At 44.7% G+C, this 27,080-nt stretch overlaps 1 pseudogene; it reads right to left on the bottom strand.

Moving 5' to 3' along the window:
* Nucleotides 1–3,670: 3,670 nt before the first annotated feature.
* On the bottom strand, nucleotides 3,671–13,109 carry LOC144332978 (succinate--CoA ligase [GDP-forming] subunit beta, mitochondrial pseudogene; annotated as a pseudogene).
* Nucleotides 13,110–27,080: the final 13,971 nt, after the last annotated feature.

Below are 27,080 nucleotides of genomic sequence, written 5' to 3'. Positions count from 1 at the left end.
ATCTGAAACATTTTTCTTCCCTTGGAATCCCTCCCCTCCCCTCCCCTCCCCTCCCCTCCCCTCCCCTCCCCTCCCCTCCCCTCTCCTCCCCTCCCCTCCCCTCCCCTCTTCTCCCGTTCCCTTCCCTTTCTTCTTCTTTTTTTTTTTTGATGGAGTCTAATGGTCACCCAGGCTGGAGTACAGTGCGGTCTCACGCAGCCTTTGCCTCCCGGGTTCAAGCGATTCTCCTACCTCAGCCTTCCAACTGGCTGGGATTACAGGTGCGCCACCACGCCCAGCTAATTTCTGTATTTTTAGGAGAGACGGGGTTTCACCATGTTGGCCAGGCTGGTGTTGAAGTCCTGACCTCAAGTGATCTGTCCACCTCAGCCTCCCAAAGTGCTGGGATTACAGACGTGAGCCACTGTGCCTGGCCGGTTGGGTATTTTCTTGATGCCACTCTCTGGTTCTTCTGCCACCTCTTGACCACCCTCTAGTCTTCTTTGGCTGCATTATCTCCATCTCACCCCCTTTGCACAGACTCCCTGTGATTCAGCATCATCTCTAAGACTAATTCCACTGCCTCTGTGTAGTGAGTACCTGCCTCTTTTCTGAGCCACAGTCCATATTTCTATTTCCCCTTCATCTCTACATAGACATCCTTACAGCACCTCAAAATATAAAACCAATCTCATTTTTTTGCCCTTACTTCAAATCTGCTCTGTCTACACTACCTCATTACATAAAGGCACCAGCACCATCCATTTATTCACTCACCCAAGCTAGAAATCTTAAAGCCATTCCCCCTCTTTCTAGCCAGTGCCATCTAATCATGTCAAACTCTACCTTCTAAAGACACCCAAAACTTGCCCACCTTACTTTTTCCTACCTTGGTTCAGGGCACCATTATTTCCCCCCAGGAGAGTTGTGACAGTCTCCTATGTGGTCCCCGCTCTTCAGCTTTGCCCATACCCAGTCTGCCCACCATGTAAACTACCTGTGTGATCTAAAATGCAAATCAGATCACCTTATTCCACTTCTTAAACCTTTCAGTGGCTTCTCTTGCCCAGATGGTCATGTCTGAATTTCTGAGTGAAGCCCACTAGGTTCCCGGTGTACTGAAGCCCATGCAATGCCCCAGCCTCATCTCCCACGCCCCCATTCCATGCTCTACACATCAAGCCCTGAGCCCACCTTGCTATTTCATGCCCTTGGGTGACACACAGGCACCTCCTTCTGCCTGCAATCACATTCCTTCTCCTTCAAGACCCTTTCAGATGTCAGCTCTGCAAAGCCCTCATGTTCTTCTCCTCCTGACTCTGTATTCTGTAAAGAAATGCTCTCTAAATACCTTTCCCTTAGTTATTGAGAAGTATTTCTTTTATGTCTGCTCCTGAAGTAAACAGTGAGTTCCTGGCGGCCAGAGCATGCTCTTGCTATTTCACTCATCTCGTCCTCCCACAGGACCTTGCCAAGTGCAGGTACATATGTAGGTGGTGTTTAATCAATGCAATGAGCAAAGCAGCCCAGGTACTGTGAGAATGAAATATCTGGCCGGGCGTGGTGGCTCACACCTGTAATCCCAGCACTTTGGGAGGCCAAGGTGGTTGGATCACTTGAGGTGAGGAGCTTGAGATCAACCTGGCCAACATGGTGAAACCCCATCTTTATGAAAAAACAAAAAAATTAACCCAGTGTGGTGGCGGGAGCCTGTAATCCAAGCTGCTCTTGAGGCTGAGGCAGGAGAATCGCTTGAACCTGGGAGACAGAGGTTGCAGTAAGCCAGGATGGTGCCACTGCACTCCAGCCTGGACAACACTATGAGACTCTATCTCAAAAAGAAAAAAAAAAAAAGATATCTAATGGGGCTATTTTCCTTTGCCCCTAGATTGTGAGCACTTGGTGGACTGGGAGTGTGTCTTTTTCTTATCTGCCGTACCTAGACAGCTGGTGTTTAATAAATAGTGTTGATTATGGTTGAATTTACTCAAACCTTCCAAAACCCCCTCCCAATGCAAAGGGATAAAGATATCTAACTAGAATGCTGCCACTTCTGAGCAGCTTTCTTTAACTTCACTTTCCCTGATACTGACCTTTACCTCACCATACCCTTCCCATTCTCTCCTCACCCATACTAGGAGGAACTCTGGGCTATAAAGCTAATCTCATAAAATTTGCTGGAGTCTGAAGTCCACCCTGGCTAAAAAAAGAACACACCTCAGAGCCCTGCCCAGGCTGGCTTTAGGTACTTTCTGCTTTTATTGAAATTATGACCACATTTCTGGAATCAAAACAGGGAAATACAGCTTACAAAGAACTTTTAAATGATAAAGGGAACAAGTTCCTCTTGTCATTTTCCAGGCAGAGGGCTGACATATTATCTCACTTCATCCACACCACAGCCCTAAGAAGAAGCTGCTGTCATCATCTCACTTTACATACGAAGGAGCAAGAGGCAATGGTGCTGAAAGGGTGGAGAAATGGTACAGAAATGATGGAACTAGAAATCAAACCCTCCTCTGTCTGATGCCAAACCATTAGGTCACTTCCAGGAACATGAAACAATCTGTGACATGCCTTTGGGATCCTGAATTAGCAGAATTTCTGGGATTTCAATGATTTGTGAGAACACTATAAAAATGAGTAGTGTTTCTATACACTAGCAGCAAATTATCTGAAAGAGAAATTAAGAAAATTCCAGGCCGGGCGCGGTGGCTCAAGCCTGTAATCCCAGCACTTTGGGAGGCCGAGACGGGCGGATCACGAGGTCAGGAGATCGAGACCATCCTGGCTAACACGGTGAAACCCCGTCTCTACTAAAAAATACAAAAAACTAGCCGGGTGCGGTGGCGGGCGCCTGTAGTCCCAGCTACTCGGGAGGCTGAGGCAGGAGAATGGCGTGAACCCGGGAGGCGGAGCTTGCAGTGAGCTGAGATCCGGCCACTGTACTCCAGCCTGGGCGGCAGAGCGAGACTCTGTCTCAAAAAAAAAAAAAAAAAAAAAAAGAAAATTCCATTTACAATAGCTACCAAAAATTAAAATACTTAGGAATAAACTTAAGGAGGTGAAAGATCTGTACACTGAAAACTAGAAACCACTGATGAACGAGATTGAGCAAGACACAAATAAGTGGAAAGATATCCCATGTTCATGGATTGGAATAATTATTATTGTTAAAATGTCCATACTACTCAAAGCAATCTACAGATTCAATGAAATACCAGTCAAAATATCAATGACATTCTTCACATAAATAAAAAAAAAACTTATGAAATATATATGGGATTCCAAAAGACCCCAAATAGTCAAAGCAATCTTGAACAGAAAGAACAAAGCTGGAGGCATCACATTACCTGACTTCAAAATATATACAAAACTATAGTAAACAGAACAGCATGATCCTTCCATAACAACAGACATATAGACCAATGGAACAGAATAGAGAACCCAGGGACAGAATATTAGAAATTTAGAATTTCTGATTTTGAATTTTCTAGGATGTTTGAAAGCCATCTTCTCAGAATAGGATGGCCGGAAAATATAGAGAGGGACCCAGCCTTCAGTTATAGTTATGCAGCCCTCCTGAGGCCTGGCTGTCTGTCTTTGGAACCTCTTTGGAACTTCAGGGGCTTGAAGATTCCCATTGGGCACAAGGAAGTTGAGATCTGCTCCCAGGTTCTAGTACTTTATACATTATTAATGCATAAATAAATATATAATATGTAATAACATATACTATATACTTAGGGATGTTTAGTTCATATATATAAATTTATTTGTTTAAATTTTTTAAAATTTTGAAATGATCATAAACTTAGTGAAAAGTTGCATGTTCCATACAAAGAATTATATTTTTCCTGAACCATCTGAGAGTAACCATGAGTTGCCAACCTGATATCCAGTCACGTGCAGATACTTAATGCATAGTTCCTACAGATAAAGACGCTCTCCTTCAAAACCATAATACAGCCATCAGAATCAGTAAGGTAAATAGATGTCTTACTGACATCCAGTCCTTAGACCCCATTCAAGTTTCACCAATTGTCCCAATAATTGCCTTTGCAGCAAAATGACCTAGTTCAGAATTACATGTTACATTTAGTTATCTCTTTTATCTCCTGAGTGAAACAGTTCCTGCATCTTTCCTTGACTTTCATGATCATGGCACTTTTGAAGCTTATAGGCCAGTTATTTTGTATAATGTCCCTCAATCTGGTGTTTCTTTGTGATTAAACTCAAATTATCTATCTTTGGCCAGAATATCACAGAAATGACACTGTTCTCATTGCATCCTATCACATAGGGCTCAATTTCCATTTGTCCCATTACTTATGATTTTGCTTTGATAATTAAGGTGTCTTCTAGGTCCCTTCACCATAAAGGTATTTTGTCCCCATGAGTAATTAATGAGTATTTAGTGGAGAGGTACGTTGTACCTCCCATTTCTCACCAAACTTTCAATTTATTCATCTATTTGCTAATATCAGTATGGAATCATGGTTTCCTATTTTATTCAAAGTGTTGTAATCCATGATTATTATTCATTTTAATAACAAGTTGAACCCTGTACAGCTGTGGGAACTCATTTAAGCAATCTTTTGTGTCCTTTTGCCATCTCCTCATTATTCTTTGAGCAAGCACCTCCTTGCTTTTTGGTACAAGGTGCTCCAGGCTCATGTCCTACTTTCCTTGCCCTAGACCTAGAACTGACCATTCTTGCAAGGAGCCTGGGTTGCATTTGGTGGAAAACTGCATTGTAAAGCCAAGATCTGGATCCTAGGTTTGTTCTGCTATCAGGGCATCACCACTCCCAGGTCCTCACAGTAGACAGAGGTAGGGAATACATGTTTGTATATGGATATATGTATGTGTGTATAATATGTAATGATATAGGTACATGTGTATACATCTGTTATGGACTGAATGTTTGAGTCCCCCAAAATTCATATGTTGAAGCCCTAATCCCTGTTGTGATAGTATTTGGAAATGGGGCTTGTGGGAGGTAATTAAGGTTAGATCAGGTTATTAGGGTGGGGTCTTCATGATGGGATTAGTGGCCTTATAAGAAGAGAGAGCATGACTGGGTGAGGTGGCTCACACCTATAATCCCAACACTCTGGGAGGCCGAGGCAGGTGGATCACTTGAGATCAGGAGTTTGAGACCAGTCTGGCCAACATGGTGAAACCCTGTCTCTACTAAAAATACAAAAAATTCGTTGGGCATGGTGGCACATGCCTGTAATCCCAGCTACTCGGGAGGCTGACACAGGAGAATTGCTTGAATCCAGGAGGCAGAAATTGCAGTGAGCCGAGATCGTGGCACTGCCCTACAGCCTGGGCAACAGAGCAAGACTTCGTCTCAAAAAAAAAAAAAAAAAAGAGCAGCAGTCTGTCTTTCTCTTTCTCTCTTTCTGCCCCATGTAAGGACACAGTGTGAAGGTAAGGAGCAAGCCAGGAAGAGGGCCCTCACCAGGAACAGAATTAGCCAGCACCTTGATCTTGGACTTCCCAGTCTCCAGAACTATGGGCAATACATGTCTGTTGTGTAAGCCACCCCACCTAGTGTATTTTGTGATAGCCACCTGAGCTAAGACAGTGTCTGTATTTGTTTATGCCTACATTCATTTATATACAAATTTAAATCTCTGCTGATTTCTGCATCTATCTCTGTGTTGAAAATCATGAGTGCGCACTAGTACCTCCAATGCCAATCAACACCTCTGGGTTTATTCAAGTTCTCCTTTCCATATTTGTAACTTCTTTCTCCTACAGTGAAAGCATGGACTTCCATTGTCTCTTACATATTTACTCTTTTTCTCCACTCCCTCTGTATAACAAATTTCCCATCTCTGCTGCCCACATCTCCTCCATGTGGGTGGTGGTTGGGTACTAACAGTGCTGACTGTCTCGCCCTACGTGGATCTAAGACAACCTTGGTGGTGGCCCCAGTGCATGTATGTCCCCACCACCCTCTCTGGCTTTGACACATGCTCCAGGATGCCCATTCAAGGAAGCCCTCTTCCACCCTTCTGGACTGATGACTCTGCTGGGTACTCCTTCCCCTGTGTCCTCCTCCCCATGCCTGAGCTCGGCCACCCTGCTCTAGGCTGCCAGCCCCTGCCACCATGGGTCCCTGCCTTGCTCTGTTCAACTAACCGCTAATGGCTTTAAAACTGAATTATTCAGGAAGGAAAGGGAACAAGGAAAGGAAGAGCATTTTATTGTGGGTTTTTTCCTGATTATTTTAGTAATACAAAATGACTTGTAGACATTTGGGGAAATATAGAAGAGACAGAAAAAGATAAAAATCCACATTAATTCTTCCACCCAGAGAAAACCAGTATTATCCATTTCCCTCCAAAAACATTGAACTTAAGCACAAACAACTCCCCCCGCCCCCAATCCCTACCTGCCAAACTACTAGTTTCCTCAGTTGAGAAAAGAATATATGCACATGCCGGGCGCAGTGGCTCACGCCTGGAATCACAGTACTTTGTGAGGCCGAGGCGGGCAAATCACAAGGTCAGGAGTTCAAGAACAGCCTGGCCAACGTGGTGAAACCTTGTCTCTACTAAAAATATAAAAATTAGCCAGGCATGGTGGCCCGCACCTGTAATTCCAGTTGCTCGGGAGTCTGAGGCATGAGAATTGCTTGAACCCAGGAGGCGGAGGTTGCAGTGAGCCAAGACTACGCCGTTGTACTCCAGCCTGGGTGACAGAGTGAGACTCCGTCTCAAAAAAGAGAATATGTGCCCATGGTTGAAAAATTCAGAAGTAACCTTCTTCCCACTCAGATCCCCAAGACCCCTCCCCAGATGCAACTGCTGATATCTGTGTATTGTATATTCTTCCAGCTATTTTCCATGCATATGTATGTTTACTCCATTTCTCAACCAAATTGAACTTTTACCTTTCTTACATATTTCCTCTTAGTCTTTTTGCTCTGCGTGTATATAATGTAGCAAAATATGAACTTTTTCCTATGTTCTTGTATTTGGCTTCTTCCAAAGTTATCACTTGAAGTGCCTGCATAACTTTCCATCATATATGTGTTTCATTGGTTTCATCTCCTGTTGTTGGATATCTGCAGTTTTCTTACTATCATAAATGATGGGCTTTGTCTTTATTGTGCCAGGGGAGTCATGAAGCCAACCCAGTGTAGTGAAGCAGTTCAGCTGCTTTTGGTGGCTAGTAATAGAATATTGAGCTAAAACTGGCTAAAACAATAGAGGTTTATTTTTCTCAATAATAAACACTCCAAGGCCGGGCACGGTGGCTCACGCCTGTAATCCCAGCACTTTCGGCGGCTGAGGCTGGTGAATCTTCCGAGGTCAGGAGTTCAAAACCAGGCTGGCCAACATGGTGAAACACCATCTCTACCAAAATTAAAAAAAAAAAAAAAAACTTAGCCAGGCATGGTGGCTCACGCCTGTAATTCCAGATACTCAGGAGGTTGAGGCACGAAAATCACTGGAACCCGGGAGGCGGAGGTTGCAGTGTGTTGAGATCGTGCCACTGTGCTCCAACCTGGGGTACAGAATGAGACTCTGTTTCAAAAAAAAAAACAAAAAAACAAAAGCATTCCAGAGGTGGGTGATTAAACCAGTTTTGCCCAAGATGCCAAAATATAGAACATAACATTTCAAAGCCAAATCACTGGGTAGAATTTCCAAAGCGCAGGTTTGAGGGCCTCTCCCAGTGTTCCTGAACTACTCACCTTCTTCGGGATTCAAAGAGGGGAGAGAAAGAGAAGATTCTTCAACTGGTTTTTTCTTCAGATTTCCTCTGAGGGGCCCGGGATGGAGTTTTACTGCCCTCAACTTAAGGCAAATCTCAGACAGAGCATTGAGACCTACTTCTTGACTGACAAGGGAGAGAGCTAACGAGACCTGTGGCTTCCAGACAGGAGGCCTGTGCTGGAGGCAGCCACTGTGATGCTGAGTGCTTCCCCGGGTCTGGCATGTAGCACTCAGGAGAGAAAAGCTGCTAGTCCAATGAGGGCAGGGGATCCCCTAAGAAGAAAATGGGAAGTGGGCATAGCACCCCTGTGAGGCTGAGGGAGGAGACCCCAGGACAGATGCATCCCCTCAAGAGACCTCGAGGGAATCCAGGAGTCGCAATCTCCTAAGAGCCTGCAGAAGCATCCATGAGAAAAAATCATCTGGGTCACAACAGAGACCCCAGCTGGCTTTTAGCAGTACCCACTTAGGAAAGACTCTACCGGTCATCTTGCCAACACACTGGCCCTAAGGGTTCAAGCACGCCCTAGCAGCCTGGTAGAGGGTAAGTGTTGGGTGGAAGGAGAAGAAGCGTGAGACAGAAAAAGAAACGCCAGCCATGGCCTCTTTATACCTCAGGCTGTGGACCTGACACAGGCCTGGTGATGGAAGGGAGACATGATGCAAAATCATTCAGGCTTTTATTCATCTTGGACTATTCTGATTCCACAACTACAAATCTGTTTGCTAGGGAAAGTGACTTTGGATTATCTATTGCCTGAGGGTGAGGACAAAAGTCAAGGACCTGCCAGAGTTTTCATCCAGTAGGGGAATATCACCCCCTGAAGAGTTTCCAGGGCCAATGGGGAACAGCAGTAGAGTTCATTTTCATCACACCTAATGAGCTGTGTGCTTGACTTTCCAGTTATAAGCAGAGCTAAAATGGTTGAAGCAACAGGTCTTTATTTTTATTTTTATTTCTTGAGACAGAGTTTTACTCTTGTCACCCAGGCTGGAGTGCAGTGGCATGATCTCAGCTCACTGCAACTTCCGTCCCGGGTTCAAGTGATTTTCCTGCCTCAGCCTCCCGAGTAGTTGGGATTACAGGTGCCCACCACCACACCTGGCTAATTTTTGTATTTTCAGTAGAGATGGGGTTTCACCATGTTGGCCAGGCTGGTCTCGAACTCCTGACCTCAGGTAATCCGCCCACCTCAGTCTCCCAAAGTGCTGGGATTACAGGCGTGAGTCACTGCACCCAGCCGAGGGTTCATTTTTCTCATCTAAAAAGAAGTTGGGAGGCAGGTGGCTGCAGGGTTGGTTTATTAGCTCAGTGAAGGCCAAGGACCATGCTCAGCCCTCCTCTTGCTCTTGCTCTACTGGCCTCCCTCTATCAATAATGTCTCCCCTCCTGGCCACAAGATGGCTGCCCTGGATCCAGACATCACATCCTCACACAGAAAAACATGCCAGACAGGCTCTCCTTCCCTTTTACAGAGAGGAAAATATCTTCTAGAAGTGCCTCCGAAAGACCAACTTTATGACTCTTGAGCTGGAACTTGGTCACATGACCATCCCTCCAACACGTTTCCTGAATGTCTCTACTTCCTTACTGCCTAAGTTTCCTCAAACCACTATAAACTAGAATCACTGCCTCCCTCCCAAGAATTGCTGCCAGTGAGGTCATCAACCACCTAATTGCCAAAACCAGTGCATGCATTTCACAGCCTGGCCTTACTTGGTTTCTAGATCAGTCAACACTGGAGACCTCTCCCTATTCTTTGAAGCTTAATCCTTCCGTAGGATGTTTTCTCTCCAGGTGTCTGTGCACCTCTCCACCACTCTTCAGGGTTCTGTAGCTCCATTATCCACCCACTCCTTCCTACACACCCTCCATGGACCCAGATGCCACCTTTGTGGCAAATACTACTACAGTTGCATAGCTAGCACCTACCTCTTTTATAAGCAGTGGATCTATATTTTAAATTTCACCAACCTCTTTTATAAGCAGTGGATCTAGATTTAAATTTTAAATCTATATTTTAAGCAGTGGATCTATAATATTGGTTCAGGATATCCCTAGAGAACCTCAAACTAAAACACCAAGGTCATTGTTTTTTTCCCTTACACCAAGTCTGCTCTTTCTGTACTCTTTATTTCCATTAAAGGCACCACTACCACCCAAGCTAGAAATCTCAGAACCATCTTCCTCATCATCACCACCATCAACCCATGTCAATTCTACTTTCTAAATACATCTCAAAATCAAAATACATCTCAAAATCATCATCTTTCCATCTCAGCCACAGCTGCACTGGTTCTGGTTCAGTTCTTCCCAGGACAGTTCTAAAAGCCTTTTTTTTTTTTTTTCCCAGCTTACAAAACATAATTTTATTTAAATTTGTATAGATAAAAATCTACCAAAATTTTAACAAAAACTTTATCCAAATCCTTTCCCACAACAAAATCGAACATTATGGAAAAAAACAAATCAAAACAAAACAAAACAAACATTCAAATAAGGTTCCCATCTTTCTACCATAAACTGGTAGATTCTGGGAGGATGAGGAGTAAGAGATAAATGAAGAGAGAAGATACTGATACCCAACACAATTTGATCTTCAGTGTTGTGTCATCTTTAAATGACTTAATAACAGAGATTTCCATAAGAATCGGGATTCATTTTTGACACAAAAATGGAAGCTTCCACTCCAAAATCACAAATAAGGTTTCTGGTTTTCTTTTTAGCGTGAGGTAAATAGTATATTCAATGTTAAGGCAAATGGTAAAAACACATGAATGGTATATTAATGTAGACCTTCCATTAAATATATTTTGGAACACTCATGGATTTTTCAAACATATGTTGGAATTAGAAACCTGTAAAATCTGCTGCAGTGTGTAATAGCTATTTGCTTGAATGTCTTGGCAGTGCCTTTTTAGTAGCTAATATGTTCAGTGTAATCTTGTGCCTTTTTAGCAATTAATACATTAAATATAATCTTGTCTGAGTTTTTAAATGGTCTGTTTTTCTGTTTCATTATGTAGGATTAGATGCCCACCAAAATACTTGTAAAGGAAGCAGGACCTGATTTCAAATTCTGTCTATACACACAATATTTGGCCACATAGACCACTTCCCAGAGTCTGCAAAACACTGCCTACTGGGCAGGCTTACAATGACAGAAAAGTATGAGAATACAAGATATTATTTTTATAAAGACTAAAATCAGATTTAGGCTGTCTACATATATTATTCCAGAAAACACAGATTTAAGATTTTTCAGTGATTCTTGCCTTCTCCCCCCTTTTCCTCCCCAATGAGATAACCATTTCTTTCACAATGATGAACCGTCCCTTTTTATGGAAAAATGGCTTTCTTTCCCCATCGGATCAGGACAAAGACATCACTTCTTGGCCACAGCCTTCTTGGCTGCATCCTCCAGGTCAATGGCTGAAGTAATGGGGAGTCCGCTGTTGTTGAGTATCTTCTGGGCCTCTTGGATGTTGGTTCCTTCAAGCCGGACCACCAGGGGCACCTTGAGTTCTAGCTCCCAGCAGGCTTTGGTGATCCCATTGGCAATGATGGCACAGTTGATGATACTGCCAAAAATATTGACAAGGATGGCTTCAACCTTAGGATTAGCTGTGAGCAATGTGAATGCTTGATATACTTGAGCTTCCTTTACACCACCTCCAAGATCCAAGAAGTTGGCTGGCTTCCCACCATTAAGGAAAATGATATCACAAGTAGCCATGGCGAGCCCAGCACCCTTCACAAAGCAGGCAATGTTCCCATCTAGTCCTATGTATTTTAGATCATATTTGGCAGCTTCATTTTCAATGGGCTCATTCTCTGATTTGTCATCCATAGCAAATATGTCTTTTTGTCGGAATTCTGCAAATTCATCAAAGTTTATCTTGGCATCAAAACAGACAACTTATCCTTCTGGAGTTTCACCAAAGGGATTCACTTCCACCTGAGTAGCACCAATTTTCAGGAAGAGATTATACAGTTTCGTAAGTTGATCTGCAGCCTGCCTTTTCAAAGGCCCAACGATGCCTAGATTTTCTGCCATCCGCTGAGCTTGGCTGGCCTTTATTCCTTCAAAAATGTCAATTTGCTCCTTAAAAATGAGCTCTGGGTTTGAAGCAGCCACCTCTTCAACGTCGACGCCCCCCTGGGGGCTGCCCACCAGCACGGGGCCATTGCAGGACCTGTCCATCAGAATTGCCAGGTAGGTTTCTCTGGAAATGTCAAAGGCTTCAGCAACCATCACCTTGTTAACTCACACCTTCTTTTGGAGTTTGTTTTGTCGCTAGATTGTACCCAATCATTTGTTTAGCCAGCTTTCCCACAACCTTAGGGTCTTTTGTTAAATGAACACCTCCTTTCAAACCACTATTAAAGACACGTTTTCCTCTTCCTCCAGCTAAGATCTGGGCTTTTAAAGCAATTTCTTTTGCATTTAGTCTCTTAGCAGCCTCCAGAGCTTCATTCACAGTGTCTGCTACAAAGAATCTTTGAACTCTCACTCCGTTATTAAAGTTTCTTGCTCTGGTATTCCCGCAAGCGCAGCCATCTTCTGGAGGTTAATTGAACTGCCTGGGACCCAGCCACCAGGAAGCCGGACCGCAATGCTAGGGCTCGCAAAAGCTTTCCGGCTTGCGCTGCCACAGGAGACGCCATCTTAAACAGGAAACCCGGCACTTTAACAGGTTTTTAACTACTGCCCCTTTCCCTTTTTTCCTGCCTTGTATGAAGATGTGATGCGTGGAACTGTGGCAGCCATCTTGCAACCATGAAGTGATGAGAGTGAGAACTAAAAGCCAAGGAGTTAAGGATGGCAGAAGAAAACCGGACAGGAGCTGGGTCTCTATGACCCCTTTGAGCAGTTGAGTCAACGCCGGGAATCATCTGTCTGGAGACTGCTTGTGATGTGAAGTCATAAATGTCTTTCCTTATGCCTTTGATAATGGCTATTAGTTGCATCATAAGCCATTCCTAATTGACACAGTGAGTAGGAAGATGAAGGTAACAATGTGAACAAACTTACAACATGTTGATGTGGCACTCTTGAAGCAGCTATTTTAGTCTGAGAGGCAGTTTTGTTTGTTTGTTTGTTTGTTTGTTTTAGGTAGCTGGGGGGAAAGCCAAACTATTAAATATTTAGTTTTTAATTATTGTTATTAAGTAGTATATTCAGTAGTCATCATGCCCACATCCCTTGTCCCTTGTTTGTCTTTTTCACTTAGGCCTGCTTTTAATTTTTAATATAAAACAGGGTGTTGAGTAACTTTGTGGAGAGTGTTTTCAAATGGTCATGTCAAACATTCCCTGGGTCAAAATGACCGCAGCAAATAGGCCTCTGCCAAGTGTATGGCCTCACCTGGAGCAAAGGCATGGGAGGCAGGGATCTGTGGAGTAGGGTGAGGACACAGCAAGTTAAGATGGTGAGGGGGAGTCATGTGGGGTGGAACTCAGAGAGTCGGGGGTTGAGAGTAGAGTAGGGGCAAAATATGTGAAATGTAGGGCTTGTGAAATGTGGAAGCCCTTCTTCCCAAATGCAAATTGGGGGCACCCATTTCACTGGGGCGTTCTTGGCCTCCATCCCATCCTGCCTATTTTGTGCACCTTCAGGTGGCCTGCCCTCATCTCAGCCCCACCTGGGTGCCTGTGGGAAATGTGGTTGGCCCAATATCACACAGGAAGCATGGCCATCTCTGCTGCTGAGGTCTGAAGTCCATCCTGGGGTGGATGGACTTCAGATCCTGGTATGGTCGTCTGGTTGGAAGCAGGGACCAGGAGACTTGACTGGAAGTTTCTAGTGTCTGATGCTGGTTGCTTAGGGGAGTCACCAGACAGTCCCCATGATGCCACCTGCAGAGGAAGTAGAAAGATGAGATCCAGAGATCCAGAACAGGGAGAGAGTGGAGGACCCAGAGGCTGATGGGGACAGTGCAGAGCATCCCCATCCATATTCAGACATGCAGATGGATTGGAGTACTTGATGATAATTGCGTAGCATCCAGATTGGGAATGAAGAATTCAGCCTCCACCACAAGTGCAAAGTCCCTGGGACCAGCCGTCCAGAGTCACCCAGTTCTTAATCACTAGACCTCTAGAGATAATGGTCCCCATCCTCACACTTCACATTTCCCCAGACTGCCCCAAATGTGGCTCTTCTGATGACAGTATTCTCCAGGCTTTATGAAGCTTTACTAATTGTGGCTGGTTAGTTATTTCTGAACAAATTGTTTCCAGTCCCGGTGTTGAAGGATAGCACTTGAACAAACAGAGAAAACACTTAATAAACATTCCAAGGTCATTGGCCTTTGGAGAAAGCTTGTCTTTTGGTCATATCACTTCTTCTAATGTGGCTTTATTCCCCCTAAGAGAAGGGTGTTAGAGGACTGGGCATTTTCCCCTCTAGACATAGTCAGCAGGACAGTTCCATGAGTGTATTGATGGTTCCTGGTCATGTGCTGTGATCACCAAGGTTCAGCCAGTTTTGTGTCTGGGGAACCAGTAGGTTCCTTGGGTATAACGCTCCCCATTGCTGAGGTTATAGCAGCCTCTAGGGGTTGCCACGGGTTACTGTGCTGGCTACAGTGTCTTGGATCCCTTTAAAGTTGGAGTTCTCAGGATTTCCTACAGGTGTTCCATGGGAGCGCGGAGGGTCTGATGGCCATGGTCTGCAACTTAGGGTATCAGTTTGCCTAGACCCACCTGAGAATCACCCCCACTCTAACTGCACACACACAACATACACACATGCACATACAGTGCCTGCTCTGAAGGGGGCGTGCATTCAAGTCCTCACTCCTCTTGTTGAAGCCCCCCAATTTCCCCTAGTTCTTCCCCATGTCCCCAACCTCCTCATTCGCTGAACACAAGCATGTTTGTGTTTACACGTGGCCCTGGAGAGCTGTTGCCAAGCGGTATTTAGCATTTTCCTGAGTCTCTCAGCAGGGGCGTTCCAGGCTCTAGTTTTTATGATTTATCTCAAAGTCCCATCCAGTCTCGTCACTCTCTGCTTAAAGCTTTTGGCGATTTCCCATTTCCCCTTCTTGTGGCTTATAAGGCCCCTTTCCCATCTCCCTGCCCTCTTCAGCCTCGTCTCTCCTGACACACCATCCCCACCTGCTAGTCAGAATGAATTTCTTTTTGTACTTCAAAAGCTCTCTTCTCATTCTTGAAATTTTACAATTAATCCCATCTGGCCACAGCTCTGCGTACAGCATGGCAGTGTCTAATAATTAGTTACGAGTGTCTGCGTATCATCCAGTATTCAGCAGGGCAACCGTGACTCGCCCGCTGCAAAGCTCCAATACCCACTTTGAAAGATACCAAAGAAGGTTAAGACACAGTTCCTACTTTCCTGGAATTTTACCTTCTAGTTGGGTAAGACATGAACACATGAAATGCCTAGAAAAACAAGTAAGTGTTAAAACAGAGGCTGCAAACTGGTGGACTGTGAGCTGAAGCTAGGCCTTAAAAAAATGTGTCTTGTTTCAAAATAACAATCTTAGCCAGCTCAGTTGTCGTTTTCCAATTTTTAAAAGTCTGGTAAAATACATATAATGTTAAATTTACTATGTCAACCATTTTTAAGTGTAAAATTCAGTGGCACTAAGTACATTCATATTGGTGTGCAGCCATCACCACCGTCTACCTCCAGAGCTTTTTCATAATTTTTTTTTTTTTTTTTTTGAAACTAAGTCTCGCTCTGTCACCCAGGCTGGAGTGCAGTGGCGCGATCTCAGCTCACTGCACCTCTGCCTCCCAGGTTCAAGCGATTCTCCTGTCTCAGCTTCCCAAGTAGCTGGGACTACAGGCACCTGCCACCATGCCTAGATAATTTTTTGTATTTTTAGTAGACATGAAGTTTCACCATATTGGCCAGGCTGGTCTCAAACTCCTGATCCACCCGCCTCGGCCTTCCAAAGTACTGGGATTACAGGTGTGAGCCGCTGCACCCAGCCTAGAACATTTTTCATCTTGCAAATCTGAAACTCTGTACCCATTCATCACTAATTCCCCATCCTTGCCCCCCACCCACCTCCTGGCAACCACCATTTCACTGTCTCTGTGGTTTTGACTACCCTAAGTATTACAGGTATTGTAGCTCATACAAATGGAATCGAACAGTAATTTATCCTTCTATGACTGACTTATTTCATTTAGCAGAATGTCCTGAGGATTCCTCTGTGTTGCATATATCAGCATGTCCCTTCTCTTAAGGCTAAATAATATTCCATCATGTGATATATATATGTGTGTGTGTCACATTTTGCTTATCTGTTCGTCTGTCAATGGACACTCGGGTTGCATCCGCATTTTAGCTCTCGTGAATAATGCTGCTATGAATATGGGTGTACAAATATATCTTCAAGACTCTGCTTTCAGTTCTTTTCAGTATATACCCAGAAGTGGAATTGCTGGATCATATGCTAATTCTATTTTTAAATGTTTGAGGAACTGCCATACTGTTTTCCACAGCAGCTGCACCATTTTCCATTCCCACCAACAGCGCTCCAATTTCTCTACATCCTCACCAACACTTATTTTCGATTTTGTTTTTGTTTTGTTTTGCTTTTTAATAGTTGCCATTGTAATGGATGTGAGGTGGTCAATACAGTTAAATTTTTAAAAAATTAGTTACCAATATCTAAAAATCAAATTTCACTTTAAAAATGTGTATTTTCAGTTTTTTTGAAAAATTGGAAAACTCTGGCTGGCCTGGCCTGGCCTGTCCTCGTCCCTGGTAACACTTGGCTAGAGCTAAGTAGCAACTGCCCCTTGGCACAGGGCAGGGCCTGCAATTTCCAGCTCAGCTTGCACCTCTCCTGTAGGTTCCTGAACACAAAAAATAAAAGTAGGTGCCTCTCACCCCAGCACTGCCACTTTTCCCCATTGAACGGTCAGGAAGAGAGAATTTTCCTTGTATTCATCCTTGATAAAATGTGGCAAAACTAACAGTAGACAGGGAGATAGGGAGTGAATGTCATTTTTGTGATAGTGTATACCGATTATGTTCAATTGGTAGATTAGTCCATTTTCACACTGCTGTGAAGAAAACATGAGACTGGGTAATTTATTTTTATTTTAAAAAGAAGTTTAACTGGATCATGGTTCTGCAGTCTGTACAGGAAGCATGACGGCGTCAGCTCCTGGGAGGCCTCAGGGAACTTACAATCATGGCAGAAGAAGAAGGGGGCAGAGTGAGGCATCTCATGTTGGGAGAAGCAGCAAGAGAGAGAGGTGGGTAGGTGCTAACCAGTCCTCGTGTAACTGGTTACACAACCAGTAAATAACCAGTTAAGAATAAGCAATTCTCTTGAGAACTCTATCACGAGAACAGTGCCAAAGGGATGGTGCTTAACCCTTCATGAAGGATCCACCCTTATGATCCGATCGCCTCCCACCAGGCCCACCTCCAACTCGGGATTACAGTTGAACATGAGGTTTGGGGAGGGACACAGATCCAAACCATATCAACTGGCAATTACAGTTTCTTGTAGTCAATCACTTCACTTGTGTTAGTTCTTCCTGGCCCCTATAGGCATTTGAGTTTGTGATCCTTGGGTTAAACTCTTGGCCACTAGGTGTCTGAGACAATGGCTGCTCTGGGAGCTGGCTGATCAAAGGCAATTTGAGAAAGGAGGTAGATTTTCACCTCTGCCTTGAAGGATCATGTATTAGTTTGCTAGGGTTGCCATAAGGAACACCACAGACTAGCTGACTTAAGCAACAGAAATTAATTTTCTCACAATTCTGCAGGTTAGAAATTTGAGATCAAAGTGTTGGCAGGATGATTTTCTTTGGAGGCCTCTCTCCTTGGCTTGTTGGGGGCCACCTTCTTGCTATGGCTTCACATGATCTTCCCCTGTATCTGTCTGCATCCTAATCTCCTGTTCTTACAAGGATACCAGTCATATTGAATTAGGGCTCACCTCTATGACCTCATTTTACCTTAATCACCTCTTTAAAGACTCTATCTCCAAATAGTATTGTATTCTGAAGTACTGGAGGTTAGGACTTCAACATGAATTTTGGAAGGACACAATTCAGCCCATAACAGATAGATAGGACCAGGAAGGAGGAGAGAGAAGGTACAGTGGGCATGCATTTTGCTATCTTCTCAGCACCTGTATCTGTTTCTTATTGCTATTATAACAAATTACCACAAATATATTGGTTTTAACAACACAAATTCATTTTCTTCCAGTTTTGGAAGTTCTAAAATCAAGTGTTGGCAGAGCTACAATCCTGGAGGCTGCAGGAGGGATTTAGTGTTTTGCCTTTTCCAGTTTATGGAGGCTGCCCGTGTTCCTCGGCTCATGGCCCCACATGATCTAACCTTCACTTTCATCTTTACGTCTCCTCTGTCTCTGACTTTCTTGGGTCTTTTTGTTTTTTGAACAGAGACAGGGTCTCACTCTGTCATCCAGGCTGGAGTACAGTGGTGTGATTATAACCTACTGCAGCCTGGAACTGCTGGGCTCCAGTGATTCTCTTGCCTTGGCCTCCCAAAGCTCTGGGACTATAGGCGCACATCACCACACCTGGCCTCCTGCCTCTTTTTTATCAGGATCCTTGTGATTACATTAAGCCCACCCAGATAATCCAGGATCATCTGCCCATTTCAAGATATTTTTTGAGATGGAGTTTCCCTCTTGTTACCCAGGCTCGAGTGCAATGGCGTGATCTCGGCTCACGCAACCTCCGCTTCCCAGGTTCAAGTGATTCTCCTGCCTCAGCTTCCCAAGTAGCTGGGATTACAGGCATGTGCCACCATGCCTGGTTAATTTTGTATTTTTAGTAGAGACGGGGTTTCTCCACGTTGGTCAGGTTGGTCTCAAGCTCCCAACCTCAGGTGATCTGCCTGCCTCAGCCTCCCAAAGTGCTGGGATTACAAGAGTGAGCCACCGTGCCCGGCCTCAAGATTCTTAATCACATTTGCAAAATCCCAGGGATTAGGACATGGACATCTTGGGCAGGGACAGGGAAGGGATTGTTCTTTTGACCACAGCACATCTTCCTTCTTCCCCACTCCAACCTTGAAGCCCTAGTGGGTGATGTCCCTCAGAGCACCCCATGAGAGTGCTCACATGACCCACACCAGCCAGTCTGACCCTTGGAGGGATTTCCCTGGAGTGACAGAGCAGTGCAGTTTGAGTCAGGGACTGACAGAAGTCTAGCCTCCTGTAAGGTTGAAGTTTTCGTCTGCACTTGTGGAGATGGAAACTGAGGTGTAGCAAGAAGGAAATAGTTCTGGTGGCATTTTTATCATTGGTTCCAGTTGTTCCCGTGGAGATGGAAACTGAGGTGTAGCAAGAAGGAAATAGTTCTGGTGGCATTTTTATCACTGGTTCCAGTTGTTCCCGAGACCAGCAGTTTAGGGGTCAGTATATCCTCCAACTGTTTTGGTTCAGTTGGGTTTCTGTCCCTGCAGATCAACATCATCTTGACATATACAGCAGCTATTTTGAAAGAAGTCTAGACAGTATGGGAGTGCGGAGACAGCGGAAGCAGAGATGAGTTATCTTGAAGCTAATGAAGCTTGAGCTTCAAGGCCATTACCTTACATGAGTCCCTCTAAGGCCCTAGATGGGAATCATGTTCATATGCTTTGCAAAATTTTTAGAAGATTATATTAGTTGCAATTATTAGGACCACACCTAGCCAGGTACAGTGGTGTGCACCTGTGGTCCCAGCTACTCAGGAGCCTGAGGTGGGAGGAATGCTTGAGCCCAGGAGTTTGAGAACAGCCTGGGCAACACAGCGTTACCCCATCCCTCAAATATAAAATACAATAAAATAAAACAAAATATTAAGACCACATCAGCCTCCTTCCATTTCAATAGAGGAGACTCTATTAAATCTTCCTCATACCTAGCCCTGAGGTGAACATGCGCATTTAAAAAAACATTTATGAAGAAATGGAGTCAATGACATGTTTAATTTGTGTTGAAAAGGATATATTTATAGTCACTTTGTTAAGTTTGCTAGTTGGTGGGGTATAGATACGGTTTTTAGAAAAATTCTTCCTCGGCTGGACGCAGTGGCTCACGCCTATAATCTCAGTGCTTTGGGAGGCCAAGGCAGGCAGATCACCTGAGGTCAGGAATTCAAGACCAGCCTGGCCAACATGGTGAAACCCCATCTCTACTAAAAATACAAAAATTAGCCAGGCATGGTGGCGGGTGCCTGTAGTCTCAGCTACTCGAGAGGCTGAGGCAAGAGAATTCCTTGAACCTGGAAGGCAGAGGTTTCAGTGAGCCAAGATCATGCCACTGCACTCCAGCCTGGGTGAGAGAGTGAGACTCCGTCTCAAAAAAAAAGAGAAAAACTCTGCTCTGTCTGCACTGACCCATCCAGCCTCATAACAAGGAAGTGCAGGGCAAGAGGTCATATTGGAGTATGAATGTGCCTCACAGTGCTGGCCACCAGAAATACATGGGGAATGGACGAAAAACAAGTTGGAAATGAACGGGGCCAAAGGCCAATCTGTTGAAAAATTCTTCTAGTCATCAGACTTGTAACATGGGCAGTTGGATTCTTGATTTCTGGTCAGAATTGAAATTCTTTCCTGTCTGGAATATACCAGATAAAGCTATCTAAACACATTATACATTTTTTTTTTCATTTTTTGATGGAAATTATACAAATTTAAATTTATTAGGAGTTCTCTGGAACCTGATAATAAACCCGTAGAATTAAAGCAAATAGTGAGTATGCCTTTGTGTGAAATTGCATGAGTCATACATCCTAATGTATTGGACTATGTCTTAGCAAGACATTACCAATAACAGATTGTGAAGCTAAAATAAACTTTTCTAAACTATCAACCATGCTAGAAAACAGCCTGAAATCTCTTTCTGTTCCCTTTATGGACAATGGTATTTCAAACTTCTTGTCACACGAAGAGACAGTCAAAGAGCATGCAGCCAAAAGGAATGAAAAAGTCAGATAATTCATTCACACAAACTCATGTTATTTTTCTATATTTTGTATTTTTCTGCTATTTGCAGGCTTTTAAGCTTTGTGATTTGTTATAATGTTTGTTTTTTTGTTTTGTTTTGTTTTGTTTTTGAGACAGAGTCTTGCTCTGTCACCCAGGCTGGAGTGCAGTGGCACAATCTCAGCTCACTGCAAGCTCTGCCTCCCGCATTCACGCCATTCTCCTGCCTCAGCCTCCTGAGTAGCTGGGACTACAGGTGCCCGCCACCATGCTCAGCTAATTTTTTTGTATTTTTAGTAGAGACCGGGTTTCACCATGTTAGCCAGGATGGTCTCGATCTCCTGACCTCGTGATCCACCCGCCTTGGCGTCCCAAAGTGCTGGGATTACAGGCATGAGCCACCACGCCCGGCCCATTATAATGTATTTTCCAATTCTATTCATTTTCGTATTTAATTTTGTATTTGTAATTTTTTTTTTTAAGAGTTGAGGTCTCACTGTGTCACACAGGCTAGATGTAGTGGTGCAATTATAGCTCACTGCAACCTCAAGCTCCTGGGCTCAAATGACCCTCCCACCTCAGCCTCCCAAGTAGCCAGGACATGCTCCCACCTCAGCCTCCTAAGTAGCTAGGTGTGCACCACCATGCCTGCTTTATTTATTTATTTATTTATTTATTTATTTATTTTGTAGAGACAGTCTTGCTATGTTGCCCAGGCTGTTTTCCAACTCCTGGTTCAAGGGATCCTCCCACCTAGGCCTCCCGAAGTGCTGAGATTACAAGCATGCGCCACTGTGCCTGGCCTGCAATTTTGCATTCATTGTCTTTAAAAGAGCACCCCATTATTCAGGCCCCACTACCTAGAATAGCTCCCATACGCAGGCTACAGTGAAGAGATGTAGGTGGCCAGCCTGCCTAGAACAGGGGCTGAGAGCTGAGGAATCATGGCAAACAGGTAGAGAGGGAGACAGGTGGGGACACCGAGGATGGAGAATGTGAAAAGCTGAGTGTGGGAGGACAGGCTCATTGAGGTTGATACGGGGTGCATGATGGGTTCCTGTCATGGAGAGTGACAGGAGACAGGGGCTCCTTTTCTCTGGGAACAGATGTTTCCAGCTGCTTCAACCTTCTGCACCTGTAATGAGTGGAGAGATGATTAAAGACTAAAACAGGTGGTACGTTCCAGAATCCTGAAAAAGAGTCAAAAATATGTCACTCTCTGCAACTGAGATTTTTAAGAGCCAGCATCAAATGGATGAGGGTAATCACATGTTGGGTGCCTCCCAAATCTCACAAGAGTCCTCAAGGAATAAGGCAGCCCCTCCATTCATCCAGAGTTGAGAGTGATCCTCAAACCCCATCCAGGAAGCACCAATTTAAACGTAACTAATAAAAAAATGCACTTTCCAATAATACAGCTAAAAGGATAATGACATATGATAAAGTATTTAAAAAGCAAATGTAAAAGTGGCAGTTCCACATGCATACATATACAGATGAATACATTAGACTAAAAAAACTATGAGGCAGAAAACATCTAATGATTTTTATGCAAAGACAAATGACACATAGGGAAAATATTTGTAACTCATAGCCAAAAAGTAATTTTCCTAATATATCAGCACCCCTATAAAATGATTTTTTAAACCCAAAATCTAATAGAAAAGTAGGTAGTTCATAAGAAAGGAAATAGAAATGCCCCCTAGACATAGGTAAAAATATTAAATCTTTGAATAAGAAAATGAAAAAATTACTCTGCAATATCACTTTTTTTTTTTTTTTTTTTTTTTTTTTTTTTTTTTTTTTTGAGACAAAGTCTTGCTGTGTCGCCCAGGCTGGAATGCAGTGGCACAATCTCAGTTCACTGCAACCTCCGCCTTCTGGGTTCAAACAATTCTCCTGCCTCAGCCTCCCGAGTACCTGGGATTACAGGTGCCTGTCACCACATCCAGCTCATTTTCTGTATTTTTAGTAGAGATGGGGTTTCACCATGTTGGCCAGGCTGGTCTTGAACACCTGACCTCAGGTGATCCACCCGCCTCAGCCTCCCAAAGTGCTGGGATTACAGGCATGAGCCACCACGTCTGGCTGCAATATCACTTTTCAACTGGCAAAGATAAAAGAAAGTTTGATAAGGATGTGTGGAAACATAGTATCTCATAAATTGTTGGTGGGGCTTGGCACGGTGGCTCACGCCTTTAATCCCAGTGCTTTGGGAGGCTGAGGCAGGAGGATTGCTTGAGCCCAGGAGTTCAAGACCAGCCTGGGCAACATAGTGAAACCCCCTCTCTACAAAAAAAAAAAAAATCAAAAAAATTAGCCAGACATGGGGGTGCACACCTGTAGTCCCAGCTAGTTGGGAGGTTGAGTTAGGAGGATCCCTTGAGCTCAGGAGTTTGAGGCTGCAGTGAGCTATAATCACACTACTGCACTCCATCCTGGGTGATAGAGCGAGACCGTCTCAAAAATAAAAAGTTAAAAATCATTGGTAGTGGTAGAGATACAATTTCTGTGAAGAGCAATTTGGCAATTTCTATTCATATTATAAGTGTGTATACCCTTTGACACAGCAATTTAACTTCTTAGAATGTATTTTATGGGTATGGTCACATATGAATGACATGACGTATGTACAAGATTATTTCTAACACTCTGTAATAACAAAAGATGGGAGATAGCCTACGTGTCCATCTAGAGTGGCCAAGTAGATAAATTACTAGATATCCGTATATTGGAATATTACTCGGCCATAGAGAAGAATGGGGGAACTTTGTTTAAACGGACATGAAATAATCTTCAAGGTATACAACGTGAAAACAGCAATATATAGAAGATATATATACTCTACGCTTTAAAAAGAACAGGTGGGGCTGGACATGGTGGCTCATGCTTGTAATCCCAGCACTTTGGGAGGCTGAGGCGGGCAGATCACCTGAGGTCAGGAGTTTAAGACCAGCCTGGCCAACATGGCAAAACCCCGTGTGTACTAAAAATACAGAAAATTAGCCAGGTATGGTGGCAGGTGCCTGTAATCCCAGCTGCTTGGGAGGCTGAGACAGGAGAATCACTTTAACCCAGGAGGCAGAGGCTGCAGTGAGCTGAGATTGTGACACTGCCCTCCAGTCTGGGTGACAGAGCAAGACTCTGCCTCAAAAAAAAAAAAAAGGGAGAAACGTAGCTGTGTGTGTATCTTTTTGAATAAGTATGAAGTATCTGTAAGGATCTATAGGAAACTCATGACATCCACTGCCTCCAGAGAGAGGCTCTGGGTGTGAGGATGTAAGAAAGAGCGCAGTGTCTTCCTGGTACAGAGTGGATCACAGGAATCCTAATCAACTCAGCAAATGCTAGTTGAGGGCTGGCCTTGTGCCGAGCACAGTGGCAGGTGCCAGGGATGCAGCAGTGTCCTGCCCTCCTGGAACTTACACCCTAGAGAATGAAACAGGCAATAAACAAGTAAAATAGATGGATGGACAGTCAGATACACAGAAAGAAAAAGAGATGCAGTACTTGAAGAAAATTTAAAATGGCACATGGAAAGGGTAAATGGGGGTGGCGTATCTATTATTTACATGGGGTAGTGGCCAGGGAAAGTCTCGTGTCATCCAGATACTGGGGGTGCAAGTATCCAGGACACAGCAAGTGCAAAGAGCTGACATAGGTATGATTGAGGAAGAGTGAGGAAGCCAGTGCGGCTGAAGCAGGGAGAGGGAAAGGGACTGAGGCCGCTGCTGGAATGTGTCCCTGCATCAACTGTTCTCGGGCACAGTGCAGCCTGCCTGGGCCTGCTGGGGGTGGTGTGAACTGTGAAAGGTAAATGGGTTGGAACATCCAACATTCTTGGCAATGCCTATCTCTTTTTAGCCAATGGGTGTAATGACTTCTCTCTGACATAAGAGACAAGGCAGCCCTTTGGCCATTCTAGTACCACGTCCCAAACATAGCGCTTGTCCCCGTAGCACAAAAGCCATCCTTCATTCTCTTAGAGAGCCTGTGTGTCTTGGAAGGAAACAGATGCAAACATCTCTTCTAATACTGGCTATTCCTGAGCCTGTGTGTTCCAGAAGTGGCCACAGATCAAACAGCCTTCCGTGCTTCTGTTTGGAAAGACGGCTGGGCCCCCAGGGAACCCCGGCTTCCACCGAGGGTGCACTTTCTCTGCGTGACATGTGCTATGTCAACTCTCCAGTCACAGTGCGTCCTCGTTCTTTAAGATGACAAATCCCCTGGGGAAGCCGGTTGACTCTTGCATAATTGGACAGTTGGCTGTATCCAGAGAGGAGTGTTTACAGAGCACATCAAAAGCCAGCCTGGGCACCCACGTGTTTGCTCAGCATCCACACGGCAAACAGCAAGAGCCTGCGTTGAATGGAGGGGTCAGGAAGGGATTTTCCTCAAATCTAAGTGAGCCTCTGGGGTGACGGCTCATTCAAAAGGCCATGGTGTAGGAAAGAGTGTCCTGGAACATGGGTGCCAGACCTTTGTCGTCTGGAGTGGACACAAAGAGTCTTTGCTCTCCCAGTTTGCTTTATAGCAACAGAATCGACCCTGGGATACTGAGGGGGACTTGGGCCTGTTTCAGGGTCTAAGTGTCTGGAACCAGAACCCAAAGGCCAGCTGTCAAGCAGGGGGCGGGGAGAAGGAGGGTGGCCCACTAGCTGTGCTCATAACAGAGACCCAAGGCTTTTATGCACATGATTGGTGATGAGCTGGTTGCCTGGCAACCGCAGCCCCTTCCCCCTTCTATCCATACCCCTCAGGCGGCATGGAATGTTTGTGACATTTTTCTTTTCATAGCGGAGACAGGGAATCGCCCCCTTCATTAGCTGAAGATGGTGCCCACCCGCCCATCCCCCCTTAGTAGCTTATTGATCTGACTCCTGATTCGAAATCGTCTCCTCAGAGCAGAGCAGTTAATTATTCATCGCACAGAAGACTGATTGCTGTGCCAAGATAACCCCACAGACAGGAGTTCATGGAAGGGAAGGGTTTAGACCAAGACCTGGCACTCAGGAAGAGAGGTATAAAAATGAGCTGTTAAAAGAATTACCAATATCTCTTTCTTCTGGGAAATCTCAGTCCTAAGACCTAGACTTCACTGTTTTCAAAGAGCTTCACTGCCTCTCAGCTTCTCAGAATACTGCAGCCAGAGATTTCGCCCCGTCTGCCCCCTGTAGCCAACTGCCCTAGCTTACAGACAGTGAAACTGAGGCCCAATAAACAAGGGAGTGACTTTGCCCAAGTCACATAGCTCATGACGCCAGGGCTAGAAATACAGACCTCCTGTTCCTCAGTCTCTTCGTACTACACCTCTAGCCCTCAAAATTGAGCATGCCTAACAATTCTACCAGGAGTCACTCAAAAATGCAGATCTAGGAGCCCCTCCATGGCACCATGTTGGCTTCCTAGGGCTGCTGAAACAAATACTTACAAACTTAGTGGCTTTAGACAACACGGATTAATCATCTACAGCTTCAGAGGTCAGAAGTCCTAAAGTGGGTCTTGCAGGGCTGGGGGTGAGGTGTTGGCAGGTCTGAGTTCCTCCTGGAGGCTCTGGGGGAGGATCTCTTCCTCGCCTTTTCCAGCATTCAAGGCCACCTTCACCCTCAGTGCATGGCGCTTCCCTCCAATCCCTACATTTTTAGCCAATGGGTGTAATGACTTCTCTTGGAAATAACTTTCTGGGGCAAGGCAGCACTTTGACAATTCTAGTACCACGTCCCAAACATAGCGCTTGTCCCCGTAGCACAAAAGCCATCCTCCATTCTCTTGGAGAGCTTGTGTGTCTTGGAAGGAAGCAGATGCAAACATCTCTTCTAATACTGGCTGTTCCTGAGCCTGTGTGTTCCAGAAGTGGCCACAGATCAAACAGCCTTCCATGCTTCTGTTTGGAAAGACGGCTGGGCCCCCAGGGAACCCCGGCTTCCACCGTGGGCCTCTCCTGCCTCCCTCTTCCCTTTATTAGGACCCCCGTGATCTAGTGGGCCCACCGGGGTAATTGAGGATAATCCCCCCATCTTAAGATTCTTAATTTAGTTGCATCTGTTGGGCCCTTTTTCCCATGCAAGGTCACATATTTGCAGGTTCCCGGAACCGGGACATAGAAACCTTTGGGAGTTCATTATTTTGTTCCTCCTGCCATGCCTCTGAGGCAGGATTCCAACTCAACCTCCTGGGGTAAAGCCTAGGAATCTGCATCCTGAACAACTCTCCTTCCGACTGGGAGGCAGGGGCTCCTGGAGCCTGGAGGGAAAGGCCACGCCACACCCACTGCAGTTGGAGGTATCTCTTCTTGAGAAAATGACTAGCAGGGCAAGGCCGTCATTCCCATTTTATAAGATAGGAAGCTCAAGGGAACAGTGAATTTCTAGAGAACGGTGAGAACAGTTAATTTCTAGTCCAAGGTTCTACAGCT

The sequence above is a fragment of the Macaca mulatta genome, chromosome 11, assembly GCF_049350105.2.
Source record: "Macaca mulatta isolate MMU2019108-1 chromosome 11, T2T-MMU8v2.0, whole genome shotgun sequence".
In the NCBI taxonomy this organism is placed as follows: Eukaryota; Metazoa; Chordata; class Mammalia; order Primates; family Cercopithecidae; genus Macaca; species Macaca mulatta.
This window is presented reverse-complemented; position numbering and strand designations above follow the sequence as displayed.